General features: G+C 41.0%; 1 protein-coding gene and 1 long non-coding RNA gene across 6 annotated transcripts in view; one reads left to right on the forward strand and one right to left on the reverse strand.

Annotated features, from left to right (window-relative positions):
- Positions 1-17,550, forward strand: part of LOC110838461 (transmembrane protein 267) — a 32,485-nt gene extending 14,935 nt beyond the window's left edge. Inside the window, exons 7-9 of one of the 5 annotated variants that reach the window (XR_015538812.1) lie at positions 1,297-1,433; positions 15,456-15,601; positions 16,223-17,550. The gene's annotated coding sequence lies outside the window, so the exon portion shown is untranslated. Of the gene's footprint in view, positions 1-1,296; positions 3,365-4,845; positions 12,104-15,455 lie in introns of those variants that run through there. The other 4 variants (XR_015538811.1, XR_015538813.1, XR_015538814.1 and 1 more) reach the window with 4 other exon arrangements.
- LOC110838009 (uncharacterized) lies at positions 1,772-14,887 on the reverse strand. Its single transcript, XR_002545917.2, has 2 exons — positions 13,885-14,887; positions 1,772-10,416 (listed from the first exon to the last, which is right to left on the reverse strand). It is a non-coding gene; the product is annotated as an uncharacterized LOC110838009 (long non-coding RNA).
- Positions 17,551-20,466: the final 2,916 nt, after the last annotated feature.

Genomic DNA, 20,466 nt, shown 5'->3' on the forward strand with positions numbered 1-20,466 from the left:
ATGTGAAGAAAACAAAGATTTGTCCTATTCTGTGTGTGGATGTGAAATGCGTTATCTTACTATGAGGGGGTAACTTGTTTACAAACTTTTAACGCGAGATGCATAAAATATTTAAACTGGAAAAAATTGGGAAGAGGCCATGAAGTACTTTTGGTAGAGTGAAGTATGGATGTCTGAACTCGTAGCTAAGATTGGGGAAACAAGGAAAGCATACAGAATTTTTGGCATAAATGCATCTTGAAAAACAGATATATGGAAGACCAAAAAATAAAAGTGAGAATGGCAATGAGATGGAAGGTGGGAGATTGATGCAGCTGGCTTAGGATTGTGTCGACTGGCAGACTTTGGTGGTAAAAAAGTAAAAGTAAAGTTTGTCGCACTATACGCCATGTAGGCGCTTGGGGGGAGTGGAGGTATAGCTCCTCTCTTCCTTGACCTCGGCACTAGATGGGGGTGAGTGGTCAGCATCACGCCCTGGCCGGCTTTACCCCCGGGAAAGTACCCCGGTACCCATTGTAGAGAAGGCGGGGTGGGCCCCAGAGCCGGTCTGGACGCAGAGGCTAGAGGAAAAATCCTCTGGCCCCACCGGGGATCGAACCCTGGTCATCCAGCCCGTAGCTAGTAACTATACTGACTGAGCTATTAAACCTTAGGGATATGCTCCAAGTTTGTTATCTGCAAGTTTTGTTGCCTAATCTAAGTACATAATCAAGTTTTAGAAACACACATAGGGTGAATATAAATGGATTGTTCTTATATCATGACTGGTTGTGCGACACATCAGAGTCATGAACAAGTGGAAGCAGTGCACATTTCCTCACTTCTGTGTATATTAATGTAAACATTAACATTGATTAGTTAAATGGTACTACATAAAATGGTGACATATTTGTGCATCTGCGTGCCATCAGACCATCAGTTGTGAAATATCTGCTTTATGTATTACCTCTAACAGTTACACAAGCTGTGCCCCTAAGAGCAAATATCCCTACTAAAATTTGATATGCTGCTCCTGTGGCCCTATCCCAGCTACACGACCAGACCATCACTGCTGGGCGTTTTATTCCGCTGCCATGGAATCGGTGACACCAGTAGACGACCTTGTATTAGTCACGAAATTCCTTGTTATATAATGACCAAAGTTGCTTGCTTATTTCATGCTTCTTAGGTTCAAATATTTTGAGACATTTCCGATTTGTGTTCCCTCCACAGAGAGATAATTTTTTTGTGTCCATACAAAGATTGTACTGCTCGTTTTGAAAGACATCTGTAATGCGTTCCGTGGTTCTTGTTCAGGCTGTGCGCTTCCTCCGAGGTATGAGCCAAGGAGTGACAGCAGTGTGAAGGGACATGAATCATTTCACAAGCAGACGACTCCCGGGTCTGATGCGGGGCGATGCCACAGTCAAGATGAAGTTGCAACAAAGTTCAGGGTAACTATTCTCGTGTAATTAACTCCGAAGAGTAGGGTCTTCCTTTAACCATCAAAGGCACTCAACTGATCAAGAACAAGTAGGTTCATTACCGTGTTCAAAAGAACATGCCACTGGACCTTATCCTCAGTCAGATAAATCCAGTCTGCATCTTCAGAACCCTCCCAAGTTGTCCCCATGCAAGCTACCATCTCGTCTTCATCGATTCAGTCATGAAGTGCTCAAGATGGGAACATACACGGCTGTCGTGTGTCTGTCTGTTTACATATTTGAACTCAAGAACTGCTGGAGAGGTTTTTATGGAGTTTGGTATGGAAGTTATGCAATTATAGACTGCCACAGGTACATCCTTTTCATTTTATTACAGTTGATAATAACATTACACATTTGTGGGATGAGAGTCACATTAAAACAAAAAAAAAACTAATTACAAATGAAATGTAGTAATGTTCAAATGTTCTGGGGAGAATTTATTGAAGTTTATCAAACATTGGATGAACACTATGTAAAATGCTGCCTTGTCCACGCTGAAATAAATGTTGAAATCGTATGCTCCAAATATTTCAATAAAACTCGATGTGACTCTTTGCACTGTCCTGTAACCAGTATTCTATCCAAACTCTGGTTTTCCTTTCTTCTGCATAATACTTTTTTACAACACCTGGAATGTTTTTCTGTTTATCTTGTCATTAAAAAACGTGTTGAATATACCGAAGTTCACTGCGATCCAAGAACAATGTTCATATGTGGGTGGATGACGAATATACTGAAGGATGAGGTCCATGGATATTTCTGGACATGCTCATATTATACTGTGGCCCTTAACAGCCAGCACTCTCTGGTGTCAGAATATACATATATCTGAGGGACCCTGGCATTGAAATAACGATGTTTAACATGGGTTGTGAGGCCAGGCATGCTTGTAGGTCATTACAGAGAAATGTAAAACCACGATTATGTGGGTAAAAGTGTAAAGACTGAGGTGATAACTTTCCCAAGAGAGAATGGTAACTAACTACAAGTCTATGAAAAAAAAGTTTGAAAAGCATGGAGAAAACTCACTGAAAGAGAAATGAATTACTTTCTCCAAGAGGTAATGGGAACAGAGCATGAAGTTTACCAATCACCTCTGCCTACTGCCAGTATTAGAATGCATGGAGCTTTACCTTTATTCCCACATACATCTTCATGGCTTGCTTAAGGATAGGGAATTTGGTAACTGATTTCTTCTATCCTACAAATTTTATTTCTTTCAGTTGGTATGCTTAGCCTGAAATCGGGTAAAGGCAACAGTGAAATGAGGAGAGAAATGCGAACATGTGGTACCGAATCATTTACGTGCAAGATACCAAGAAGCAGGAAGCCCCCATGTGAACATGGAATTACCTAAAGAACTGGTGAGAATCTCCAAGTCTGTGCCAACTTTCAATGTTATTATATTACAATGTACATCGAGCCTGAACTTGAGTAATGGAAGACGTGAGATTCAGGGAGAAATGAAAACACGTTGTACCATAACTTCTGTGTGCGAGGTACGAGGACGCATTAAGCCTGCAGTGAAGAAAGAATTACCTGAAGAACTGGTGAGAATCTCCAAGTCCGTTCCAACTTTCAATGTTATTATATTACAATGTTCATCGAGCCTGAACTTGAGTAATGGAAGACGTGAGATTCAGGGAGAAATGAAAACACGTTGTACCATATCTTCTGTGTGCAAGGTACGAGGAAGCATGGTGGATCTGATATCCATTTCATTGGTGCCTCAAACAAATTTTACACTCCTATCCCGCAGGATTTCGGTGTAGAAAATCCACCAGTAATAAACTCTGAGGAAATGTTAAAGCAAAGACAGAGATGTTGGACAGCCTGATGGAATACAAGTTAGTGAAAACTGAGTCTGATGCTCATTAAGCTAAGCCACCATTCTGCAGTGAAGAAAAAATTAGCTGAAGAACTGGTGAGAATCTCCAAGTCTGTGCCAACTTTCCATGTTGTAAAGTAGAGCACTGTCGGTAATCAGAGTGTGCATGCTCACTGCAAGTTTCGTTTGTGGAAGTATTGAATGATTTCAATGAAATTTGGTATTTGATGTGAATTCACTGAACGCTGTTGGGCAAATTTAATTTCCTGCCGCATTTGTCTAATTAATCGCCATTTTATATTACACTTTTTGATGTGACTATGCAATAGAAAGAGGAAGGACTATTTGCCTATGGAGCAGCATGTTCATATGTGCAATAAATGAACAGTACAACCTCTGGGGGCTTATAAGAAAGCAAAGAATGTAAATTGAAAACTGCTTAAGTTTTTACTTGAAGAAAGCGTTGTGGAAGAGTACTCAAGACGCGATAGTCCGCAAGGCAGAGTACCGAACTCAACTGGTGAATATGTGGACCCAGTGGAGGGGAGTGATGTAACTGATTTCAGGAGAATTACTCCCACAGGGGCAGTTGAAGCCAACTCAAATGCCAGTGACACAGTTACAGGTAACATGACATTAGAAACCACAGAAATATTGATCTAATTATGCTGTACTTCTCAGTATGGCAGTTTTTAGAGAATACGTATTTTGTTCAACGAAATATCTTGAAGCTATATACGCATCATGGTTAAATTAAATAAATTCTGTTCCATAAGAGTCTTCTGCTGTCATCCTCAGTAATCATTTAAAGAGTCAGTCAGTCATAAATGAGTCAGTGTAGGAACAGTAACACTAGGTTTGTTACATTTGTCGATTAGAAAGTTATGGCGGATGAAAATAACTGGTGGCCGGTGAGACATAGTTTTGTGTCTAATGACATTGATGTTCTAGTAACAACTATGTTTTTACAACAGACTGACATTACGAGTATATTACTGAGCACGGAGAAATGGGGTGGTGCATCAGTAGTTTAATGTTTCTCGTGTATGCCATCCAAAATGATTCGGAAGCAACTGTACATAACTGTGGTAAGAAACATGGGTTAACTAATGTTAGAAAAAGAGAAATAGTTTAACAAAAAATGAACTATTTATGTCTGACCATGGATGTGTCAAGTTTAAAACCTGATCATTTGACTTATTTTGCCCATTTTGTTGCTGTAAAACATAACAGTTTAGTCTGAGTTAAACTGTAGGTATTTATAAACACAGTGTGAAGGAAAATGTCCAGAATTGGGTGGAAATGCCAAAAGGTCGAGAGATGTACAGCATTAGCGAGATTACATAGAAGATTGTGTTACGTATGAAGTTCTATCCCTGCAACTTGCAAGTTTTGATATGATAAAATATGATATTCATGATTACAGTAAAGCTATTTGTAAATGCAGTGAAAAACCTTCAGGTTCTGTAACAAAGAGGTAATTTCTCTATCAGTAAAATTACTATATACTACTGAAGGAAGATCTTGCACAAAGTAATTTGTACATTACAGACATAAGTCATAGAGAGGTCTTGGACTGGAATCTGCAGGGGAGAAGGAAGAGAGGGAGACCCAGACAGACGTGGCGAAGATCTGTCCACACTGAGACACTGGAAGAAGGAAAGAGCTGAAGATCACCTTATTCCAGAAGAAGCGGGCTTCAGACCAGGGAAATCGTGTACTAGTCAAATTCTCAATCTAACTCAATTTATTGAAAATGGTTTTGAGACAGGACAGGCGACTGGGGTGGTCTTTGTTGACCTAACAGCAGCATATGATACAGTCAATCATAGATCACTCCTTAACAAAATATACCAACATACACTTGATTACAAACTAATTGAGCTCTCCAGATCTCTACTGGAAAATCGGCGCTTTTATGTCAACCTACGTGGGAAGAGAAGCAAATGGCGCACGCAAAGAAATGGCCTTCCCCAGGGAAGTGTTTTAGCCTCATTACTCTTTAACATCTATACAAATGACCAACCAATAGCCTCTGAAACAAGAAGTTTTATTTATGCAGATGATTTAGCCGTGGCCACTCAATCTAAAAATTTTCAAACAATAGAAAATACTTTGAGACTAGCACTCAAATCATTGACAGATTATTACCAAGCAAATAAACTCTAGGCCAAGTCTTCAAAAACCTTTTTCATCTAAATAACAGGAGAGCAAACTACCAGCTAGTGGGGTCGAAATAAACTAACCAACTGCCACAACCCAGTTTATCTCGGTGTTACACTTGACTGCACACTCACCTACAAAAAACATATTGAAAAGACCAAAGCTAAGGTCAACACTCGTAATGGCATCTTACAGAGAGGCTAAAAACTACAAAATGGGGAGCCAATGCTCATGTGCTACGCACCACAGCTTTGTCACTTTGTTTTACTGTTGCTGAGTATGCCAGCCCTGTCTGGGGAAGGTCATGTCATACCTCAAAACTGGACAATGCCCTGAATCAGAGTTGCCGACACATTACTGGCTGCCTTAGGCCTACAAGGATTGACAACTCTACCTCCTTTCTGGAATTGCTCCACCAGATACCAGAAGAGATGTCCGTGCCAAAGAAGAAAGCAAATGGAAGACCCAAGACACCCCTTACATGGGCAAATTCTCCCAAACCAAAGACTCAAATCTAGAAGGAACCTCACCACTCCAGGGGAACCAGAAAGATGAAAGAACCAAGCTATGGAAAATAAGAAGTGGTGAAATAGACACTCAGGACCTTCAGGGTCTAGAGCCCAAGGAAGTCCTTCCTCCAGGTTCTGAATTAGACTGGCCTACCTGGAAAACTTTAAACAGACTCCGTTCCTATACTGGCAGGTGTGCGGCAAACCTAATAAGGTGGGGATATCCTTGTGTGTCTGACCAGTGTTCCTGTGGACAAACACAGACAATGGATCACCTCCTGGCTTGCCCCATCTTAGATTCTCCCTGCACAAGCGAAGATTTGGCTACACATACAGACACTGCCATTCTTCATGCCCGATATTGGATTAAAATATAGTTTTGTTGTAAATTTACCTTTATATTTATTCTATACTAAATTTTCCTCAACTTCCTTTTTTTTTATTTCTATTTTATTAATATTACTCTATTTAATGATTTATACTTCGAATGGTGTGTATTTGGATACAAAATAAATAAAATCACGAGCGGTAAAAAATCAGCAGATAGCACTGAATAGGAAGAAAGTATCAGCTCACATTTATGAGTGAAATATGTGATCATAACATGGACACGTGGCTTGTGCAACTTTACTGCATAGCTTTCCAACCTTAGCATCCTGCTGCAATGCTCTGTTACTGATGAATGCTTGTGGTACATCTCAGGGTAAGTTTGTGAAATATTTATATGTGGGCTAAACAATATCCACATTCCTCTGAAGTAACATAGCGTCCACCTCGTGTCATGATATGGGCTGGAGTCACCACGAGTGAAGTGATCATTGGACCATTTTTCTTTAATGTGTCAGAGACTACTAAAAGTAGGCAACTGAAATCCGATTGAATACCGCAAATATCAACAAAGACGGAGGTTTTATGCTAAGCCGGGACTGGTTTCCTGTGTTGAATATGTTGTCTAACCAGTAAGCTGAGCATAACAAGGCAAGCTCGTGATGTCATCCACCAGTCACACGGGGCTGGAGCAGGTATATATATATATATGATACGGTGGAGAGCCCCAACCACTTCAGTACCCTGAGGACGAGGACAGAGATGGACCTCAAAATGTTGGTCTTTTCGTGTTTTAACCACTTGATGCGGCCGATAGCCTGAGATTTTATTATCTGAAGCTGTCGTCCAATTGGCTAATTACAGATCTTGAGAATGTGGATCTTCTTAAAAGCGTAATTCTGCAACAATACACGGCTCAGGCACATTATGCTGGTGATGTGCATGCTTTTATTAATAACCAATTTCCACTGTCGAGTGGACCAAATTGGACCCCTCTCCTGGCCTCTCAGATGTCCACACTTGATCAGCCACATCTGATAACATGTTTCAGGCTTTTGTGAAAGAACAGCTTAGCACATACACATGCACTGTGTTTCTGAGTTAAAAGGCAAGAATCGCTGCATCGTCAACACCAGCGATGCTCCAACAAGCTTCCAGCACACCTGACGTTGAATGCAAAAGTGTTGATAATGGCGGTAACCATTGAATTCTGCTGAACATGTAGCGAGTGACGTGACGTCTATTAATGCCACGGCATTTGCATTTTATAACTGTCACGTCCCTTTGTAATTAAAATGTTTCCGTACTAAACCACTTCTCTTGTGTGTTGTACGTTCTGCATAATCTGATCACTAATTTGGCCATCCCTGGACCTGTTCTGTCTGCGCTTATCTGCAGAATCAAAACACAATGGGCAAGAAGCTGAGCTCTGACTGAACAGCAGGCTACTCAGGTACAGCTGAAATCAGCTGAGAACCACATGAAGGAGGCGCAGGACAGAGCTAAATCCTTGGAATAAGTCAGCAAAGCAGCTGTAAGTAATAAGTGCAGTCCAAAGATTTTTGTAATTTCATGTCTTGAGCAGAATTCCTTGTAATGACAGCATCTGTCACTTAAATGTAAGAGGTAAAACAGACATGAATTTGTTGTCTTTGTGTGGCTAAGCACCACACCAAGAAGACATACATGGGGCGTGGAGGTAAATTTCCACGTATTCTTAAAGTCGGCGCTACCTGCGGGTGACCGGTGCCTTCCACCCACTGGTCACTTACTGCAGGAAGAGGTCACCTGTTATCTGCTTAACAGGACGTTTGGTGGTGAGAAACAAAAACAGGTTTCTGTCCAGTCCCTCCTCATTCGTTATAATCATTCCTGTAAAAAGTCACCATAAGCTTGAGAGTGAACTTCTGTCGTCTTGCATTGGTCCTGGTTCGATTCTTTGGCCGGAGATCAGGAATATCATTCTTTGGTTGTTTGTTTGTGCGTTTGTTATAGTCTCCTCCCCTTTTTTATCATCCTGTCCAGGAAAGCGATGAGATACATCCTTAAAATAAGTCAATACTGGTTCATTCCGCATCTTTGAAGGTTTAAATAACCATTCACAGCTTTGGTTCCGTTGAGCCATTAAAACATTTCTTATTTATTCCTTTCTGCATCTGCATAGGTACTCATACCTATGTTCCCATGTTTCCCACCAAAATTGAGTATTCATTTTGTAGGCTTTTGCTACAAGTACATGAACATGAACTTTATCAATCATCGTTCCAAGTATTTTACTAGATGCTTTCTTCATCTCACATAACAGCAGACAGAATCACCAGTAGGCCTGTACATTCTGAAACTCACATGTATCCGTTTGCTTAAAGGCCAAAGGTTTCGCAACACTGCCTAAAGAATGTGCATCTTCTTTCTTGTGTAGCGGGATGAGGTGCTCGTCCTCTGGGCATCACCAACAGCCGCCCGTAATAAGAATGAACAGTTGCGAGAGCTAGTAAGCCGGCAACGGCTGACGACCGAACGGACGGGTTGTGTGATATGTCAGCAATGCAAATTCTTGTCCTTAAAAGTTTAATGATTTTAGATATGTGAAGAAGCTTATAAATGGTGGGTAGTTAAGACATTTGAAATAAAGTGGCATAGCGTGTTTCAAGGTCTAACCTGGCATTTGTCTGGAGAGACTGAACAAAACCACAAAAAGCCAATCAAGACTTCCAAATTTCGTTTTTAAGCTTTGGTTTATTCTATTAAATGCACTGACAGTCCTGATTAATCAGAGCAGTTAACCTGATAAACCTTACACGATATCAGTTGAATTTACTTTATCACGGCATTATGGGACTGGTTAATTGAAACACCGTCAACATACGAAGTTTTAGTGCACTCAATGACGCAGACAACTTTAAATGCATTAAGTCATTCAAAATGCAAAATATACGAATCATTTATGTAACTGCTGTTCATTTTCAAGGTGAAGGAGATTTCAGCGCAAGCGAATGACATGAAAAAATTGTACTCGACAATAGAAAGAAAAGTTATTGAAGTGAAATGTTTGAAAGAGAGATTCAAAGAGATGCAAGAGGAGAAAATTAGATTCCAAGTACAACACGCATTCCGTGATGCACGCATTGCGCGGTCGAAGCGTGAATTTTAGGATAGAGAAGGTCGTCAAAAGGCCATTAGAGCAGGACTTGAATGAAGACGTGGAATTATCAGTTGTGAAATTATGTAAAATTGGATGGCGCTACTGAAAAGCTTTCCTGCTTCTTGTATCCAAAGATTGATAATGAGACCCTAAGCACTGCCAATGTAAAAGTGTATTCAGTTAACAAATTTTAACTTTGATGACTGTCTTTGGGGATGAAGCCATACACAGAAGTTGTCTGATGCTTCAGAACGCTTACTGCCTCCATCTTCATGGCAGTGAGCAAGCAATACCAATTCTGGAACAGAGTAGGAAAGAGAGAGCAAGGAAGCTATCGGGAGAAGGAGCAGACCACAGTGAACTATTTTGTTCCTTGCCCTGGTCTCATTGGAATGGCCCGTCTTCACAGTGCAGGGTTGACCATATTTGCAGGGCTTGATGTTGTAGAAGACCCACAGACTCACCGTTGTGCCTCGTCAGCAGACTGCTAATCCTGTGGTGACCTATCCGATGGTTACAGCAACTTTTGTGCCCGAAGGTGGTCCTGAGAAACTCCATGCCATCATGTAGGGATTCCTGCAGGGTCACAAATTTTAACGTAAACCCCCACCACAGTAACCCCTATGTCACTTTCACCTCCCACAACCTTTCTAACAATGAGGTTGCACTTTTCACGCTGGTGCACGCAGCAACATATTTGGTGACTGGGAAAACTGGAGATTCTCAGGGCCACTTTCAGGTAGAATGGCTACGGCGACTGGCCGATCCGATGATCTCAGCCCATCGGAGGGGGCTGTCTCAGCCCCAGCCCTGGAGAAACCAGTCTCGGTCGCCATCCTGTTTATCGGCATTACCTTCATCTAAATCGGCATGCTTCTGTACAGACACGTCAAGTCTGTGGTCCTTCCCCAAGGAAGACTGCCATTTCTTTTATCCTGTGGACAACTTTGGACTCGTCTTCGTTCTCACTGCCGTAAAAACCTGAAATATCACAAATGCACACTTCAAATTACATTCTATGAATCTCACTAAGCATCTGTGTTATAAGGAAAATATTAATATCAATTCAAAGTGGAAAATAAATTTTCCAAATTTCAATGGATTCGGGAATTAAACTTGGGTTCTTGAAAATGAAAGTTGGTTTTATTCTGTGCACTGTTAGAAATTATTATTTCTTTGATTAACGTTCTGTTGGATTACAAAGCTCAGTCCTTAAATAAATGTCATAGTTCACACTGTATAACTTTTCTGTTGTTGTGACACCGCTACTGTTGGTATCTTCATCCCAAGTGCTAATAGTCCACTGCTCTAGCTTCGCAGATTTAAATAGTCGTAGAATAGGGGTTGACACCCAGACTTTAGTTAGCTCTGGACTTGGAAGTTAGTGATATGCAAATATGACGCACGACCAGTTGGACCAAGCATAAACTCTGTCGCATGCACAGTGAAGGATAATATACTGGGCTATTCAAAAAGATTGTCGGGGTTTTGTGAATTTTTGTGGGGCAATGCATTAAACATACGACAATTATCATTACACTGGTGGATAGAGAAACTCTCAAAGTTTTGTTCTGTACCGCCCGCCATCCAGTAGTTACGCGATTGGCCGCCAGGTGCCAGATTTTGCAATATGGCGTCTAACGGTAAGAAGAAGGCTCTCGAATATCATCAAAGTCGGTCCGTTACCATTGTCCAACGGCACTTCCACACGAAATTTGGGAAGGATCAAGTATTTGTCCTCCCTCTACCTGCGACTATCCCGGATCTGAAGGTACGTATCAGAGTCGCCATTCTGAACATCACCGCTGACACGCTGGGGCATGTCTGGGAAGAAATGGACTATCGTGTAGATGTCTGCAGATTGACAGATTGAGCATTTATAATTCATGTAAAAAAACTTTGAGAGTTTTGTTACACAATAAAACAAGATTGGTATTCCTACCTCAATTGTACTACGTAAAGTGATTTTTTAAAACTCCGACAATCTTTTTGAATAGCCCTGTAGTTTCCTGACTTATTTCTATGCACTTTTTCCCTAATAATTTGCAATCTTTCAGTGGAGAGATGTTGTAAGAGCACAGAAGTTACTATTTCTCACCCCTGAAGGGAACTCCCTTAACAGTGCGTCTGTCCCTCCCATACAAGTGTGGAAGGTACTACGTGAGAACTGGAGATGAGGTTTAGAAGAGTGGACATAACAGAACTCCTGTCATCATGTTTTATTTATTTGTAGTGTTCTGTCTGACGACAGGTCCATATATTATGAACAGGATCCTTCCAACCTCTTCAGGTTGTCAGGGACCTGCTCATACATATATACATTCTTGGTAGATGATCCAGAAGTGGTTTGCCATTGCCTTCTTCTGTGTGTGTGAATGGAGTATTTGTTGGGATGCCACGGAGAAACCGGGGAAGCCCCCGGAGGAAAACTCCGTGTTGCCTAGACCACGGCCTTGCCCAACACAAGTTATAAATTTGAGCACCACCGGCAATTGAACCCGGGACCCCAGGCTTACAAGGCTAGTGTTCTGTACTTGCAGGAAAGTCACTTGAGGATATATCCTGCAGCTGTACAGCATGGGATTGTTCCAGACTCATGTATTTTCAGTGCCATCTGATACTGTTTTACCAGCCAATTACTGTAATGAGAATATAACTATTTATGTGATGTATCTATTGTAACAATTTAAGTAGTCGCTGGAGCTAGCCCTCGTCTTTCCCCATTCCTCACTCCTTAACCAACCCTTATTTACCTTATCCTTCCCACATTTCTTTACTTTGCCAGTCCCTAGTCATGATTCATGGTCACTTTCTTCGTGCCAGTGGCTTCTTCTTTTCAGCCTTTAAAATTTTGGATTTAGATTTTTTGTGGTTAGGTGAGCTGACCTATACTATGTCTCGAGGTTACTGATACACTTAGGTTGGTTTTGTTTCTCAGTGCGTTCATGATTATCATTATTCATTCTGTTGGCTGTTACATTTGCCTATGTTGACACAAATTCCCATTTTATTGTCATATTAGTCCTCATTACTTTTGTATATTGTACGCTACTCACCTAAGTTATTTCTGGTCCCCATTCTATTTTGATATTCAATTTGAATACCTAATAATATTGTACAAGCTTGTACATTAGCTGTACATGTCATTTATTTACTGCTGTGAATTGGCTATCTCTTATTTAATTCTTAATGAGCCTGTCTTTATGTTGTAGACTTATATTTATCAATACTGTTAGCAAGTCCATGTTCGGTCAGTCCGTCACCACGACATGGTACATGGGTTGAGAACAACAATAAGAAATCAAAATATTCACAAGGAAGTTAGGAGGAGATTAAATTCTGGAAATGCTTGCTACTACTCAGTTCAAAATATTTTGTCTTCCCGTCTGATTTCTAAGAACCTGAAAATTAAAATATACAAAACAATAATTCTGCCTTTTGTTTTGTACGGGTGCGAAACATGGTCCCTCACTCAGAGGGAGGAACACAGATTGCAGGTGTTTGAGAATCGGGTGTTGAGGAGGATAATTGGGCCTAGGAGAGAAGACGATGGGGCGTGGAGAAAACTGCATAATGACGAGCTTAAAAATCTGTACTCCTCCCCCAATATTGTCAGGGTGATTAAGTCGAGAAGAATGAGATGGGCGGGGCATGTAGCGCGCATGGATGGGACAAGAGGTGTGCACCGGGTATTGGTTGGGAAGCCTGAGGGGAAGAGACCGCTGGGGAGACCTAGACGTAGATGGGAGGATAATCTCAGGCGGGATCTATGAGAGATAGGAGTTGAAGGAGACTGGATTTTGTTGGCCCAGGACAGGGTCTGGTGGAGGGCTTTGGTTAATTCGGTGATGAACCTTCGGGTTCCGTAAGCCATCTAGTTGGTTTGGTCCACTATTTGGGAAGCCTGAGGGGAAGAGACCGCTGGGGAGACCTAGACGTAGATGGGAGGATAATCTCAGACGGGATCTATGGGAGATAGGAGTTGAAGGAGACTGGATTTTGTTGGTCCAGGACAGGATCTGGTGGAGGGCTTAGGTTAATTCGGTGATGAACCTTCGGGTTTCATAAGCCATCTGGTTGGTTGGGTCCACTATTTGGGAAGCCTGAGGGGAAGAGACCTCTGGGGAGACCTAGACGTAGATGGGAGGATAATCTCAGACGGGATCTATGGGAGATAGGAGTTGAAGGAGACTGGATTTTGTTGGCCCAGGACAGGGTCCGGTGGAGGGCTTTGGTTAATTCGGTGATGAACCTTTAAGTTCCATAAGACATCTGGTTAGTTGGTTGGTAAGTATCTGTTCCATTTCGCTGCTAGTCATGCCATCTGGAACCTATTCCAATATGTAAATGCAGGGAAGTTACAAATTAGGTTACCGTTTTGAAGAGGCTATAGCAATAACACAATCGATAATATCCACAGTAAACTAAACATAGATGCATGGTGCATACCTTAAGTCTTCATCTACAGGTGCTTGATGTAGTTCCCTTGGGTAACATAGCAAATATCCCAACTGCAGGAAATCTTGTCACACTTTCTCTGCAGCATGGTTCTATCCACAATGGTCACGGTAGCAACAATTCAGTCTCTCAGCAAATCCAGTGTCTGTGGGTGAGGCAAAACATAAATGTGATCCTTGACATAGCCCCACAGGTGGAAATCTATTGGAGTAAGATCCGGTGACCTTGATAGCCACGAGATAGTACCGCCTCGACCAATCAATCCATTCTTGGGAAAGTTGTATGGAAGAACTGTCTCAGTTCTGTGTGAAAATGGGGGAGGAGCGCCGTCCTGCTGGAAGATCACTTGTCCCTCCATGTCCTGCAGCTGTGGCATATGGTAATTCTCGAGCACATATAGAGAGAAAAAGCCGGAAACCGTGCGTTCCGCGAAGTAAGGACCGCATATTCGATCTTCGCTCATTGCACAGAAAACATTGAACTTAGCACTATCTCGTTCGTGTCGCGATGGCTCCGTTCCTCAAATTCTAACATGTTGTCGGATAACCTTTTCCAGATAAATACAATGCACACTTCGCTAAAAATTATTGAGTTCAAGAAGTCGTTATCACGTTCCAAAGTTTCTGAGCAGAAGATGCGAAGGGAAATATTGTCAGTGGGCGGCCGGCGGCTTCACTTTCAGACGCTGACGTAAGATTTTCCAAATTGCCGGTTGAGGCATGTGCAGTTCACGGCTCACGCACTCTCTCAATGCCACCATTGGATACACGAGGCCGACCCTGGCCCTTCGTTCTGTGAACGACGCATGCAGTGTATGCAAACTTCTCGTGCTACGTACGGATACCAAGCCGTGTTTCTGGGATATCTGGTGCGATGAAACTTCCATCGCTAATGGCGGCCTTAACTGAGGTCTCCAACCACAAACAGCTAGCAAAACGCTCCTCTCTTCTACACACATCCATGGCAGCACTGACTACTACAGCGCCGTTCAGCGGGAAATTAATTAACTATTGGGCGCAAACTTGAAAAGCCAATGCTTCGAATACTGCCTGTGTTTGCTTGTCACGGCCTCTTCAAACTCGTAACCTAATTTGTAATTGTCCTGTATATATATTATAGGGGCTGCCACTATAAAGGTGAAACATTTTATTAATTGGTAATAAGACAGCGACATATTTTGTTACATAACCTCTATCATTTGAGTATAGTTTTAACATCCCAAACAAAGGAACGTTAACCGTAGTGTTTAACATATGTCACAGTAGTGCATGGCTAGCTGGATTGGATGTAAAGAATGACACATGGTTGATAAAGATTACATTCTTCATACATATGTATTTAATTCAATCTTTATCACATTTATTTGGCATGGCAGGTTGTATTATCTGTTGCAGTGGCACAGCTTCATGGTCATGCCGCAGTCTATAAAAACATATAACAGGAACAGTAAACGATTTGTACCATCTGCAATTTTATTGTGTATTCTGAAAAGTTTGGATTTCTCTCTAGCATAATTGAAATGCATACTTTTTATGATTTGAAAGTGTGTGGTTGTGTTGTAGGTCTGAGAGATGGTGCTACTGTAATATCGAGTCATGCCATTTTTCCTCATGATGGTGGTATGGAGGCAGCTGAACCTGTAGTAGGATTATGTTACCAGCATTCAGCATTATTTTCACAGTTTATGATTATTACCTCTAAGACAGTGGTAAGTGAAGCTTGTCTGTATCCATTGAGTTATTTGGCTTGTAATGGGTTGTCACAAAATAACGACAAGGAAGAACGTAAATTGCATGTGTTTAGAAACAGAATTATCAAGAAATTGTGGTAGAATCAAGAAACACACGTAAGACGTTGATGTGACAACCTCTTGGAAAGTATCTTTTTGAAACATGAAAGAATATATTGAAACAGATTTTAGGAAACTGGGTTTTGGTAATGTTGACTGGATTAAACTTATTTAAGGTTGTATTCAGTGTGAGGCTTCTGTGTTAGTGATTCTGATACCAGAGAATTTGTGTAATAACTTATTACCGCTGTTATTTGGACCTAAGGAAGAGGCAGTAACATGACTGTGGTAGTGATAGTTATGTTGTCTGTGTTGACAGTAGGAGTTGCAGGGTTGCATATAAATTCAGATATTCCTTGGCGGTGGTAATCGTCCACTTACAAATCTCGTTTGCTGCCTTGCATAATAAAAGTATACAGTGGATCAAACAGCCATTTGTTTGAAAATTTTGTTTGTATTTTGATAATGTTGATAATATTTGAACATGAATATGTGAAGTCGATGTTTACCATGGAATGTGAATTGTTTCTTTTGAAACAGGTAATTTTAAAATGTCCACACAGATGAGATCACTAAAATTGTGCCCTGAACTCTAATCTGAAACCAACTGAACACTTAATATGTACACGTTACAATGGCAGTATATAGGCTTATGGCTGGTTACATATGGTATGACCATGATGGATTACAAAACATTGAGTCATTCTGATAATCAGCAAATTCCAATCATGACTTTAATTCTCACTGCAAATTGAGAAAAAAATACTTTCATTAATGTTTTCCTTGAAGATTTCTGTCTTCTGGGTTGTTGCGCTGTGTTGTCTGGTCGATGTTAACCAACGTTTCAGAGGTCATACTGCCTCCGTCATCAGGGCGAACATCCTGATGACGGAGGCAGTATGACCTCCGCAGCGTTTGTTAACATCGACCAGACTACACAGCGCAACAACCCAGAAGACAGAAATCTTCATACTCATCGCCCTGATGATGGAGGCAGTATGACCTCTGAAACGTTGGTTAACATCGACCAGACTACATAGCGCAACAACCCAGAAGACAGAAATCTTCATACTCTGATGACGGAGGCAGTATGACCTCTGAAACGTTGGTTAACATCGACCAGACTACAAAGCGCAACAACCCAGAAGACAGAAATCTTCATACTCATCGCTCTGATGATGGAGGCAGTATGACCTCTGAAACGTTGGTTAACATCGACCAGACTACACGGCGCAACAACCCAGAAGACAGAAATCTTCATACTCACCGTTGTGAGAACCTCAAATCTTACATCTTCCTTGATCCTTTATTAAACCTATAGATTGTTTTAATATGCCCATCAAGATTATTTAGAACTTCTTCAGTGATGTGGTTGACATAATTTTAAAACCTTGCATACCGTGCAGTGTAAAATATGTAAAATCATGCATACAAACAAAAAACTTAATTAACTTCTTTGTCACTAGTATTAGAACACTTACCAAATTATTAAAAAACACGAATGTCAAAGTAGCCTAAAGTTCAATAATACCATAAAGTATCGATGTAATTTAAAAAGAAAAGATGATAGATACAACAAAAGTGGTGTATATCAATTAAAATGCAGTTGCTGCGAGCAGCTCTCTATTGGCCAAACCGCTAGGGAATTTGAAACCAGATTTAAAGAGTGTGTTCATGTAATGAGATTCAACTTAACAAAATAGAAATACGCTCATCACATCCTTGACCACGGACATGAATACGGCCACACGGAAGACATCATGGACGTATTAAAAATACCCTCAAAAGGCAAAATGCTTGACATTTTAGAAAAGTCCAATGTATAATACTAGCAAAAAGCAAAACATAATAAATGAACAGAACACTAACGACGCCAATGTGTTATTTGACCTCGCAATAAACAGAAACCAAGTAAAATTTCATATGCAATAGATGATCACACTGGTTGGTCAGAATGATTTAAAACCCAGCACACTTTCTAAAAACTGACAGTATTACCCACGCAACATTGAAGTTCACAGGCACAAACAATGCAACCACGGCTCACCATACACCAACAACGGAAATCTCAACTAAGCAACTAAATTTAGATAATACACCAACACTTGTGCAATTAATAATGTCCAGTGTGGTATTACATAAAGTATTTATTCGTTTTGTGCGCTTTTCAGACAATTTCCAACATTTTGAATTATTCAAAATTTTGAAGAATTTGAAATTCTTTTTAAAAAGTTTACACACTGATAGTTACCGGAAACACTCTATGACGGAACCGGCGTCTGATGACGCGGTCTCCCCCTTTAACGGCCTCTGACGAGTCTTGAAGAGATAGTGTGGGGAGAAATTATAAAATATCAAAATTTTTCAAAAAATTCGAAAAATCGAAAAATGCAGGAAATTGTCTAAAACGCGCACAAAACCAAAAATTTTGAACTCCGAATTTTTGAATTTTTTTAATTTTGTGCACTTTTTAGACAATTTCCAGCATTTTTCGGTTATTTGAAAATTTTCAAAAATTTGAAGAAATTTTTCACATTCAACTCCAACCGTTTCGTTCCGCACCCGGTCTCATTCTTACGGACGTGGTGTCTGCCGCACACAGCCTCTGCAACATCCGGTCTCTGATGGGCCATCGATGCAATGCTCGGCTCCTGAAGACCGAGTGAGGCAGTGACAAAGTACAGCAGAGATCGGGTGAGACAGACTAACTTGCTGAGGCCGTGTGGCGGAGGCTGGGTCATGCAGACATCGATTGTGCCAGGAAACCAGTCACGCAGAAGTAGTGTGAGACAGACACCGAGGGCATCATAGACCGACTTTTGCAGAGAGAGTGTGGAGAAATTTTTTAAAAAATCCAAATTCTTCAAAATTTTCGAAAAATCAAGAAATGCAGGAAATTGTCTGAAACGCGCACAAAACCAAAAATTTTGAAAAAATTTGAAAAAAATTTGTAGTTCGAATTTTTGAATTGTTTTACATTTGTGAGCTTTTTATACAATTTCCAGCATTTTTCGATTTTTTGAAAATTTACAAAAATTTGAAGAATTTTTTCACATCTAACTACAAACGTTTCGTGCCGCAGCCAAATTCACAACTAACACTTTAAGCCTTCGTAAAACAGAAGCTGATAGAGAAATACTAAGACAGTAAATACACATAGTAACTTCAATAGTAATAATACTATAGGAAAAGCGCTCAGGTGTGCATAAGAAAGTTTTCCTGTATGTAGTACGTCCTAATCCTTGCCATATTCATTGATCGATTTGGTTCTGTTTTTACATTTTGTTATGTGGTATCTGTCGCATCGTTGATCACATAGTTTCGTGGTAGAGTTTCGTTTTACAGATCTTGTGGTGGTAGCCGTGAACTGCCGGGCTCTGTAATTGCGGGACGCAGTAGTTGGTTCGGTCCTGTCCATGCCCGGTCGTTCATCACGCTTGTGGTGTAGAAATCCAGCCATATATTCTCCCATTTCCACTTCCTCTCTTCAAGTAGTCGCGACGAGATTTCCATAGATGGCAGCAGTAGCCTGTAACGCAGATCTTCCATCAGGAACGTTTTCTTAGCTAGCTCGTAGGCCAGTCTTGATGGCGCGTATTTTGAAATTCCAAGAGTAATTTTCAGGAATCTTGCCTTGACGTTTTCCAGTGATTTTACGTCTTTCAGACTTAGGTTGGACCATGCGATTTCGATTCCATAGGTTAGCAGTGGGACAGTTTTAGCTTCGAATAGTCTTACAGCGGTTTCAAGGCTAAATTGTCTTAGATTTTTTATTTCTAGCTTCCCTTTGGTAGCTGCGATGGCTGTTTTTTTAATGTGGATCCGGTAGGACTTCATTGTAGTCTTCAGTGTTACTCCAATAGCCAGGCTTTCATTTCGTCCTTCTTTCATTAAGACGTCGGTGGGTTTTGTCTGTCTGAGTGTTGTGATACGAGGCGTTATCAATGACCAGAAAGGAGATTGAACGAACAGGTGGCATGTTGTTAACACAGCACTGACACAGACTGTACTGACCGACAGAAACTCCTTCCTTCCTTCATTGAGTGGTCCGCATACTGGGCACTCCGTACAAGGTCAGGGGCCATAATCGGTGGATCCAATTCTATTTGCATGGCACATCAGAATGGTTAGCAACCAGCAGCTTGACTTGGGTCCCATGGTCCTCTTTCCTTCACCTGGTATCACAAGGCAGCCAGCTCTCCCCTTCATGGCTACCTCCCAACACTGACTTTATGTACTTTTGGCAAGAATTTGGGCACGTCTAGTCCTACACATGCCATCGGTTCACATCCCCTTTTCAAGTTGTTTTACATTTTGAATGTCCTAACCTATGCAAACTGAAGTAGCGATAACTAGTCTCACTTCGATTACAACAGCTCTCATGAATACACTGCCAGAATGTCTGTGGATTCTATTATCAGACTTGAATTTGCTAATTTTATGGCTTTAAGCCACAACAGCTCGCATTTATGTCTCTATTAGCAATGCCCAGTGAAATTCAAAGCAATTACACGTAGCCCCCGATTCACGCCGGGGATGCGTTCCTCGACGAACCGGCATAAATTGAAACTCTTTTATAATTTAAACAAATGGGAAGTCAACGACATGCGTTCCCAGCACCCAAACATTCACGAGTAATATAATGGCATTACATTTCAAGCTCTGAAATAACGTAAATAAAATAATGGGAATTTAAAAAAATATATTTTATACACTTACAATCGGCAATTCGTTGGTCCCCACGATTGACTGCGATTATTTCATGTGACTGATGTGTACAGTCA

This window comes from Zootermopsis nevadensis, unplaced genomic scaffold (genome assembly GCF_977971745.1).
Source record: "Zootermopsis nevadensis isolate Lab colony 2312 unplaced genomic scaffold, Znev_1.0 Znev_ptg000057l, whole genome shotgun sequence".
NCBI classification, from domain to species: domain Eukaryota; kingdom Metazoa; phylum Arthropoda; class Insecta; order Blattodea; family Termopsidae; genus Zootermopsis; species Zootermopsis nevadensis.